Source organism: Lygodium microphyllum, chromosome 2 (assembly GCF_053477565.2).
Source record: "Lygodium microphyllum isolate KBCC chromosome 2, Lygodium_microphyllum_v1.1.10, whole genome shotgun sequence".
In the NCBI taxonomy this organism is placed as follows: domain Eukaryota; kingdom Viridiplantae; phylum Streptophyta; class Polypodiopsida; order Schizaeales; family Lygodiaceae; genus Lygodium; species Lygodium microphyllum.
This window is the reverse complement of record NC_141136.1, coordinates 8,967,197-8,978,339: the sequence shown is the minus strand read 5'-3', so window position 1 is coordinate 8,978,339 and position 11,143 is coordinate 8,967,197. Positions and strand designations below refer to the sequence as shown.

General features: G+C 39.2%; 2 pseudogenes; both read right to left on the bottom strand.

Moving 5' to 3' along the window:
* Window positions 1–1,230: 1,230 nt before the first annotated feature.
* Window positions 1,231–2,509, bottom strand: LOC148039461 (uncharacterized; annotated as a pseudogene).
* A 320-nt stretch (window positions 2,510–2,829) lies between these two features.
* LOC148039460 (uncharacterized) lies at window positions 2,830–4,107 on the bottom strand (annotated as a pseudogene).
* Window positions 4,108–11,143: the final 7,036 nt, after the last annotated feature.

Sequence of the window (11,143 nt, the reverse complement as noted above, 5' to 3'; positions counted from 1 at the left end):
ACATGAGCTTTGCAAAAAATACTATTTGTAGTCTGCATAGGGGGTTCACTCATAGTAAAGAAGACATGTCACCTGCGTGCAAGGTCTTCTAAAAAAAACCCTATTTATGAATCTTGTAAGATTAATATATCCCCTTATTTAATACATGTATGACTTTTTATGTATCCCCTTTCTTAAATGTAAGTCTTCATAGAACATATACTAACTGTAAGTCTTCATAGAACATATACTTAAATGTAAGTCTTAAATGTAAGTTGGAATTATCTTAAGCAATTAAAAGTATCAAAATGGTCATATCACAAAATGATTTATGTAGTGGCACTTGGATACCATCGAAGTGTGTGTCGCAACGTTTTTGAGTGCCCATGCCCCTTACCACATGAGGAGAGAGAGAGTAGGAGAATTGAACCCCTTTATACTTAAAGTGACTACACCAAGCAGACACCAAGCTCTCTTTGGAAGAAGGGGAGTTAAATCTCTCTACCAAAACCATGGGAGAGTGCTAACTCCCCCCTCCCACATTATGATTAATACAAATCAAGAAAAAAAATCAAACAAAAATTAAAGATTTAATTTTTTTCTCTAAGAAAAACTTGGGTTTAACCTCTTACCAAGCACCTTGAAACTCCTGATACTAACATCTAGTTAGTAGTCACAAATTACAGTACACATGAATGAGTGAATTTAGCAAAGAGTAGCAACAACACAAGCATCACATGTATGTGTTTAAAAGTACTTCCCTTCATAGGTATCCTTGAATGAAATATATGTTGAAGATATCTCAAAAACTATAATGCTGCAATGTACTTTGCTTCATTACCATATGATTATCAATACATATACTTTTCTTCACCATCAAAAGGATTGCCAATGCAGCCATATGCCTTTTCTATTGCATATTGGTGGCCGAGATGGACCCAAAACTACTGGCTATTGCCAAGTGTGGTTGCAAGCTGCTTCATGCACATGAGTGATGGAGAGAGTTTATGACCTTAAAACTCAAATTACACCCAAAATGGTCATAAATGTTTATGACTCTAATAATCAAATTACACAATAAGTAGATGACCACAAAAGTTATTTGATACTTCTTGGTAGTATGTATGATGTATACATAGTAGCTTTCAACCTGCAAAGAAAAACGAGTTTATTAATTTAATACTAATGCATAAGGACAACACATTAAAACTATTATAGATTTGTATTTTACTCTATGTGCTTCAAATTACCTTATGTATCTTTTACATAGTCGTTGAAGATCTTATAGTCATTGGGATCAAGTTGATATTTCTTTGTTATTGGATCATAGCTCAAATTTTCCAAAGCAATTATAGATTCCAAGGACACTGATTGATTATCAACAAGATCATATGTGTAGCATCTACTTCCTTTGGTTCTTTGATACCATGCTAGATGAATCTCCACATTTGGAGGACGATCTAGAAGATCAAAAGGGCCCGTTTTCTCTTTCATACCATTTCCTAGCTTCATTCTCATACTCATTACTCTTCCGAGGTACCATATGCCTTTCTTGACCCTTTGAATAGTATTTGCAACCTTGCCTTTTCTTTTGAGCTTTGTATTATCTCTAAGTATAATATCTTCAAATAAAACTGGCCAATCATATCCTATTCCAAGGCAAGTGCTGGTTTGAGGTTTTGACTTCATCTCAAATGAGAAATATACTTCACTTTTTACCCTTGTTAATCTATCCTTTGAAACATTGGATTTCCATTCAATTGGCTCACTAGTGTGCTCTTGCACAAAGTCTTCCCATCAACTTCCACAAAAGGTGATATTTGGCTCACCACATTCTCCTCATTGTCAACTATAGAATCCATGACATGGCAAAGCTCACACTTTGTGCAATTGTATCCTCTTCATCAACATCCAGTACTGTATCCATGATTAAGTCTCCAACAAAATCATCCAATGAAACTTATTCTTCTGCTTCAAGATTGTCATGTGCATTGTTTTCAAGATGCTCTAAGATATCTTTTTCTTCCCATGAGGCACCCCATGAAGCTTCACCTTCCATACCAAGCTTGCGACACATGACCTTTGCTTCTGCTAAACCCTCCTTTAATGCATATGCAATCTGCTCATCAGTACTCACAACCGTGTAGTCATTTAAATTTGCCAAAGGAATGCCAAGCATATGGTTCATATCAACCCATATTTTTTCTTGCTTTGAGTGAGTTGCCAGAAAACTTAGATTTGAACCTGCTTGAAACTCTGAAATTCTATTCAATGCTCCTGCACTATTCAACAAGTCACAACCATCATAACACCTCTCATTGCTAACCATTCCACCTACTTTACTAAAGAAATTCTCACAAGCATCAGATCCTGTAGAAGATAAAGGAATTGCCAAGTGACTATATCTGTCTCTAAAGATCTTTATGAGAAGAACCACAAAGTGACATGACAATTGGATGTCCATGAAAGTTTCTCTACTAATGAAGTTCTACTTGAGTGTATATAAATAATGCTTGGTTATCCACATGCGCCAAATCCTAATAAAACATCATAAATCAACTGATTAATTAGACATAATGGTGCTACCATAGCAACAACATGAACACACAATATCAGCTAATTATTTATATATGTTCAATAGATAACATGAATTATGTACCTAAAAAAGAAGGATACCATTCTGGCAGCTTTCACATACTCATACAAGTTGAGCATAGGAGATAGAAAAATATCAATGTATGCTGCCACAATTGAGAGATACACCTTTGTACCAAGTGTTCGCTCTTAATGATGATTGGATCCCATCTGCAAGAGCTCTAAACAATTTTTAACTTTATGTTAGGCTATCCTCTATGTTGATCTCCAATTTTGTCTATCTTTTCTCGCTATATCTCCTTCTTGCAAACCATGATCATCAACCTTGAAACTTTGATATACCAAGGCTACATGATTCAAGGTGACAAGATCATTACCAAGCACTAATCTTTTAGATGCATTATCTAGAGGATTAATAATCTTCTTTCCATTATGTATATAATCTTGGTCATGTAATCCAATGATGCTTCCATCATCTTCCATAGAAGCTGTGAATGGCCAACTTTTCCAAGGAATTGAGTATTGAACACTTGTAAGAGAGCTATAATCTTCAACCATAAGCTTTCTTCGCCTTGAATCTCCATCAGAACCATGACCAAGTATTGATCCAATCACATCCTTCACATACATATTCCAATGCAAATTGACTTCTTTCCATTGCTCCTTGATGGACATAGAGTCAAACCTATTACAAGTTAGTTGTATAAGAAGAACTAACTTTGGCAAGCATTCAACAAGAGGATTTGCAATCAATGCTCTTGCATAGTGCGCAATCACATTATGCTCAAATGCATCAACAATTCTATGATAACCATTTTCACCATCTCCAACAAGTACTACGAAATTTTAAATGCATGTGTGATCTATCTTCTTTCCACAAAAACCAACAAGTTGGTCATCTCTTTCTATCCACCTCACCATCCTCTTGATCATAGTCTCATCTTTAGCAACAATGACAGGTACACTTCTCATGCAAAGCCCATTTTTCAACATATGATGCTTATATGTTTCTGCCACATGCTTGAATACATCCTCTCTCAATCCGGTCCTATAACAAAGAGCTTTTCTCATAGCCCTAGATGTAGCTGAAAGATGTGGACCTTGAAGATTCATGGAGAGAAAGTTATGCAATCTTGTACCTCCCCAAATCTTGACAACTTAAAAGAGATTTTTTGTTGTATCAGAATATCGCTTTCCTTGACCCACTCTTCCTATGTTTTGAGAGATGTTGATGAAAAAGTCCCACAAATCTTTCTTCCCCTCAAATAAGCCATGCTTATGTGCATTCACAATATCAGTGCAAAACTTCTTTACATCTCCTCGTACCAAGGCTTCAAAAACACTTTCTTGAAGACTCCTCACCTTTACACTCAAAGTAGCAACCTTTGTCCTTGTGAACCATATTTCTTTTTTGAGTCGTCGAACCATTATGTTTTTAGTCCTAGCAATTCTCAATATCTTAGAGTGAGTCAAGTAATCCCATCTTCTACCACCTCCAGTGTCTCTTAATCCTCTTTCCTCTCTAGAGTGCATGTCTCAATACAAACACATGCAAAAGTCTCTCTCCTTGGGAATGGATGCACATGATGAGCATTGGAGATTGGAGAAGGGAACTCCCTCCAAACTTACCCGCTTGCAATCATTGTGATGAAATGTGCAATTGATCTCAACAAGCTCTATTCCCAATAAAATCATTGCTTTTGTGCTTGGCTCACAAGTCCAATGCACACCTCCTCTACTATCATCTAAGAAACACTTTACATTGATCATGTGGTTTCTAAACTTATATGATCCTTGCCAAAAACCCCAACAAAGAGTAGAAATTGTATAGAGTATCATGTCCTCCTTGGCCATAAGAGCATCACACTCCTCACACACCAAATTTGAAACAAATTTTCCCTTCCTTATCCTTAGACATAAGCTCAAACCTATCATGTCGACTCATGGATTTTAGCTTTTCCTTAGTGTTCTTGATATCCCTCTCCCACCTTTTTATCTTAGATGATATGGCAAGAAGACTTTTGAGTCTATTTTTTGGAACATCTTGGACAACGCTCATTTGAAGACCAAACCTCATGCATTATCTCTTTTCATGTAACATTTTGGACGGTTTTCAAATAATGGTTCTCCCTGCCTCCTCCCCTCCTTCTCCCTATCCTTTAGCCTTCCTATACCTTGAAAGCATGTGTGTGCATAGTCACAAGCTTGCCATTATTTTTTACTATAGTGTATCGTATGCTGCACACTTTCTAAAAGCTTCCCTTCAAATATTTTCCAGCTGGAAGTGAAGATTTTTGAATTTGAAAGAACAAACTCCTTTGAGCCAGCATTATTTACTTGCTTTGAAATAGAAACTTCAATGGCACATATTAAAACTGTCAAGGGCTAGTATTGTGAATATTGCAGGCCACTTGGAATAAAGATTGTCTGCAGAATGTAAGCAGTGCCAAAATGGCCAAGGCTAACCATGAGAGGCATGAAAACAGGGAAAAGAAGGAGAGGGGAAAGGAGAGAGGCCATGGGAAAAAGGAGGAAGAGATAAGGGAAGCACCTGGTAGTGTTAGGTGTATCCTCTGTGCTATATAGTCGGCTTCACACTTCATTGCCCTTTTGAAAGGCCTCCCTAGGAGGATTTCCTTTCCACAATTCTCGCTATTTGGAGGAACATAGCACAGGACTGGCAAGCTTTCTGTTTCAATAGTTACAAGGATTCTGCACTTCCCTAGAAGTGCTTGTGGGTGTTTCCCGTAAGGGTTAAGAGTTGCATCAGTCGGTTTGAGCTCTGGTTGACCTAGTAGAGTCCATGCTTCGTAAGTCAAGATATTGAAATCTGCTCCTTCATCAATGAGAGCATCAACACTATGCTCTCTTTCTGCGATGACTTTGACCCTAAGATAAGCAAGTGGTACTATGTCTTCATCTTCCGGGTCCTGGCTTGTAAATTTAAGCCTTCTGACATATGCCCTTGAGTTCTCGACTGCACGACCAGATGTGGATTCTCCATTGCTGTCTTGGATCGTCAGTGCAGTGCTATTCAAGGTACATCTCTCGTCAAGAGTGTCATGTCTAGTCATCTCGGCATTTGCAGCTTGCTGATGTTGCATTCCGTTCTGACTAGACATGGTATGAACACAATGTCTTTGTGTTCTCATGGTGTGGCCTTTTTGCCCTTTTTGGCTAGATGGGCCCATTGAAGTTCTAGGGTCTCTGTTTGTCTCCATTCGGGTACGGGCTTTTGGTTGCTCTTCTGCAAGTGAGCATCCATGCTTGTGTAGATCCATTACTACACTAGGGTCCAATTTGGAAGACCTGTCACGGCGTGCATTTTCTCTCCAACCTACTTGGGGGAGGTGCGGAGGGGGCAGAGCCCCCTCTGCAGGGGTCCGGGGGGGCAATCCCCCCCGGCCCGCAGGGCCGTTACGGTAGACGCCATATGCAATTTGGAGGACCGGTTATAACCAAATTTTGAACTACGTGCTCTAAATTTTAGCCCGGTTATGGATCTGTGATGTACCTTCAGCTCTACGTAGCCTTAGGGGTCAGTCTCGGGGTTTAGATGCATCAGAATTTGTGTTCTAGCCACGCGTCCGATTTTGACAGTTTTTTGTCCAATTCTCAAATGTCCAATTTTCAGGAGTCCAATTATCAGAATCGGATGTCCGATTTTGAGTTGGTCCGATCGGCCCAGTGGTCCGATTTTCGTCACATCCGATTCTGGGAATCGAATCAAAAAAGTGGTCCGATTTTCAAAGTGGTCCGATTCTGGGAATCGGATCGAACAGGGTGGTCCGATTCTGGACTGGTCCGATTCTGGGACTCGGATGGCCTGGTCTGATTCTGGGTGGTCTGATTCTGGTTGGTCCGAGTGCCATGTGGCACGTTCGATTGGATGGGCTGGTCCGAGTGGTCCGATCGGACGGGTTGGTCCGATCGGACAGTTGTCCAAGTGGTCCGATTTCCAAAATAGGACGGGTTGGTCCAAGTCCGAGTGTCCGAGTGGTCCGAGCGTCCGATTCTCAAAATCGGACGGTTATCCGAACGTCCGATTCTCAAAATCGGACGTCCGATTCTGGGACTCGGACGGCCTGGTCCGACGGCGCGGATGACGGCCTGCGAGTTGCACGCGATGCCTCTAGGCTGATGTCTACTACACCGAATCGTCCAACGCCTTCCAGATAGGTGCAGGACGTTACAAGGGAATGCCAGACATGCCTGGAACCACTGTGGTGCTCGAATCGAACGGCACTCCAAGGATCTGTGCCCCTATTTCCCTGTTTTAGCCTATTATACAGCAACAGAGAACCCTACTATTTATTTCTTTTTCTTTGTTTTTTCCTATCCTAATGCATCCAATCACAAAGTAAATTCCTACACTACTTCATTCCACAACATAAATCTCAAGAAAGCAAAACACCTACTTGCCAAGGAGATCGAATACCATCTTCAACCCCCTCGCTTCCTACCTATCTACCTCAAGCACCGGTTTGGGGAAAACCCTACTCCAGTGCTCGATTCGAAGCGCGCAAGCGCTCAAGGCTTGAATCCGTTGGTCCCGGCAACGGAACCAAAATGTGGGAGCTTTCACTCAACTGCCAAGACCCTCGGACCGCTTATTGTTTTAAGCGTTCCAAGCCGAGTACTAATGGCTACCTCTCACATAGCCGATGTGCCATCCATATCTACGGGTGTAGTGAGCTTACCTTGATGCCGTTCGAGTTACCTCCTCTCCCGTGCACTCCGGTAGCTCCACGATCCAAGTGCAAGCTTCAAGCAAGCTCCATCCTCAAGCTCCACGCTCCAAGCTCCATTGCCGCGAGCAAGACAAGAGAAGAGAAGAGAAGAGAAGAAGAGAGGAGAAGATGGAGAGCTTCTCCTCCTCGGTCCCTCACCCTCACACACTCACTCCCTCACACTCTCACCCTCTCTCAAGCACAAGCTCAAGCAAGCAAGAACAAGAAGAAGAAGAAGAAGAGGAGAGCTACTTTTGGCCACACACAAGAATGAGCTTCTCATTCACTTTTCAACTTTATATACAAAACCCTAAATCCCTTTTGGGCGGTCATCCCCTTTTCCCCTTTTTACATGGCCGGCCGTAGCCTTGGCCCTTTTTCCCATTGTCCTTCTATCTTCCTAGCTTCCTTTCCACCGCCCATCCACATTTACAAATTGCACGGGTGAGAGCCCGGCGCTCCTTGAATTAAACCATGATGCGCTTGCGCTCTTTTACAATAGTTTTGACTTGCGCCTTTCCTTGTGCGCCTTTCTCCCTTATTTAGGACTCTTCTCCTTGTGCGTCTTTGTCTTCCATTTCTTTTTGCCTTGGCCTTTGTCTTTGTCTTCTACTTTAGCTTTTCCGGATTTTCCACCTTTGTTCGTTTGAGGGTTAACACTAAACATCATTGTAAATATGTAGTATAATTGAAATACCATGTAGGTACAATAGGCATTCAAGGCATATAGATCACTGGTATATGTTTGCCATCCAAACTTCATGAGCTTCCCATAAGATTTTTACCTTTACTTTGTGTCCTTTTGAAACCCAAATGTGATATTGTAATATTTTTTGTGTATAGATCGGATGTTGTATGCGTGCGTAGTGAGCGCCTAAAGGTCCCCAAGAACAAAAGAACTCTACTTTTGCACAAAAACCAAGAGAGAAGACTTGCACGACATGAAGCAAAAGACTAATTGGGTACAATCTTCCCCCATGCCTTGTGTGAGCGCTCCATAAAGCATGTATTTGATATATTATGCATCTCCAAGCTCAAAAAATAGCCCAATTTACAATTAACACGCTTTTGCTTTTGTGTTTGCTTTTGTCCCACTAAAGAATTAAAGCTATTGGGTGCCCAAAGAGTCGAGCTGTGCCCAAATACAATGTCTAATAATAAATATTTAAATCGTGTGCCCATGCGCATACAAAATAATAAATAAATGTCAGGTGCTTCAATAAATAAGCACGTCAAAATTAATATTGGTGCCATGCCTAAGATGCGCGCCCATAAAAGATGATAATTTCTTCTAAATAACTTGAATATACACTATGGCCCAGTGCTTCCCAACACCACGCTACCTGCTCTACACATCAACTGAAGCATTCACAATTATTAGAAAATAATAAAATTAAACCGACAAAAGTGAATACTTAGTAGTCTTCAGCTACAAAATAAACAAATTGGTTAGAACTCAATCCTAACCTTAATTTATTACGAGTGCGCACTCTAAACTCATAAATGTCTATTAATTTAAATATGTATTTTGCGGAATCACCCATTTGCACATTAAATTAACAAGACGCCTGAAAAGGACAGGCGTCCCCATCAACTTTTCACACAAGGAATCCACCTTGTTTATGAGCCTCGGCAATAAATATAATTATACGGAATCCACCGCAAAACCTCATAGAATCCACCATGGAATATGCCTCTTGGCATCATACCTCCGGGGTGGGATAGCAATTGTCCTCAATTGCTATTAGCTCAATGTGGAGCCAACAGCGAGGGGTAAGCACTTAGGTCTCGAGCGTGCATCCATTGGTCCTCTTCAACATGATGATTTTTAAACTTAACCAAATATCTAGAATATCTATGACCAGTTCTAGTGGTCATAAAGTTAGTATCTAGAATAGTTTCAGGCTCAAAGTTTCTTCTTCTAGCAAAGGAGGGTTTTCATAGATAGAATGTACAAGTAATTGGCCTCTAAAAGGTCGTAACAAACTAATATGAAAAGTGTTGTGGATTTTTCAGTGTTGTGGTAATTCTAGTTTAAATGCATTGTCATTGATTTTGTGAATGGTCTTGAAAGGTCCATAAAATCTAGGAGCTAACTTTACAACAAGGTGTTTATCAACACTTTTTAATCTTTGCTTTTCAATACGTAACCAAACATAATCATCAACTTTGAAACTCATAGCTTTTCTTTTCTTTTTGGCTTGTTTTGTGTAAGATTGCTGGGCTTTCGCAGTCATATCTTTAACTTCATTAAAAATAGTAGCATGCATGTTAGCAATATCATTAGCAGCTTGAACTTTGTTTGACAATGATGTAACAGGTGTAGGTAATCTATATCCATAAATAATTTCAAATGGTGCTTTCTGTGTAGCTGTATGTGGTGTGTTATTGTATGCAAACTAAAGTAAATGTAAATGTGTATCCCATGTTTGTGGTTTTGAAATTGTGTATGCATGCAAAAGATCTAAAATGGTACTATTAGTAGCTTCTGTTTGCCCATTTGTTTCAAGATGAAATACAGATGAAAAATCAATCTTTGTTCCTAAATTAGCAAACAAAGTAATCCAAAAATTATTACAGAATCTAGAATCACGATCAGAAATAATAACTTTTGGCAAACCATGATTAGTGAAAACAGTTTTTAAGAACAATTGAGCAGCTTGAGATGTAGTTAACGTTTTCTTGCAGGGAATGAAATATTTTTGTTTGCTAAACCTATCGACAATAGTCCAAATCATGTCATGATTAGCTTTAGTGTTAGGCAAACCAATGATAAAATCCATTGAGATATGTTCCCATGGTATTTCTGGAATTGGTAAAGGCATTAATAAACCATATTGTTTACCATGGTGTCTTTTAACTCTTTGGCAAATTAAGCATTCGGATACAAAGTTAGATACATCAGATTCCATGTGTAGCCAATAAAAATCTTCAATCAGTGTACACAAAGTAGAAATAATTCATTTATGGCCTTGGTATGGGGGACAATGAATTTCATGCAAAACAAATGATCGAAATTGAACAATTACGAATAATCTTTTTTCATAAAACATAAATCCATCAGTGTAGGACAATGAATCAATGGGAATCCAGGTATTTGCAACTAATTTATTCCAATCTGCTTGAAAACTAGGGTCTTGGTCATAGGTATCTTTCATAGGGAGAAGAAAGTCAAAAGATATCACAGAGATATTATGAATAGTCGGTCTTCTACTTAAAGCATCGGCAACAACATTCTCTTTTTCGGGTTGATATTATATGAGTGGATGAAAACTTTGAATAAAAGCAGCTCATTTAATGTGTCGGTCAGATATTTGTGGTTGACTAAGGAGATGTTTAATGCTTTGTTGGTCAGTTTTGATCATGAATTCAGATTCCATTAAATAGTGTTTCATTTGACGTAAAGCTTGTACTACAACTAGCAATTCCTTATCATAAGTAAAATATTTAAGTTCAGAGGGTTTAAGTTTGCAACTAGAGTAGGCTATGGGATGAGAATATTGCATAAGGACTGCTCCTATTCCAGATCCACTAGCATCAGTGACTAGTAGGAAAAATGGTCTATTGAATTTAGGTAATTGCAATACAGGAGCATGAGTTAAAGCATGTTTCAGTAAATCAAAGGACTTTTGTTGATTGTCGGACCAATGATACACAATGCCTTTCTTTAATAATTTTGTCAAAGGTAATGCAAGCAATGAAAAATTTCTCACAAATTTTCTGTAAAAGCTAGTAAGACCTAAGAAAGAACGTAATTCGTGCACATTTTTAGGTATCGGCCACTTCAAAATTGCTTCTATCTTTTTAGGGTCAACTTTAATACTTTCAGATGAAACAAT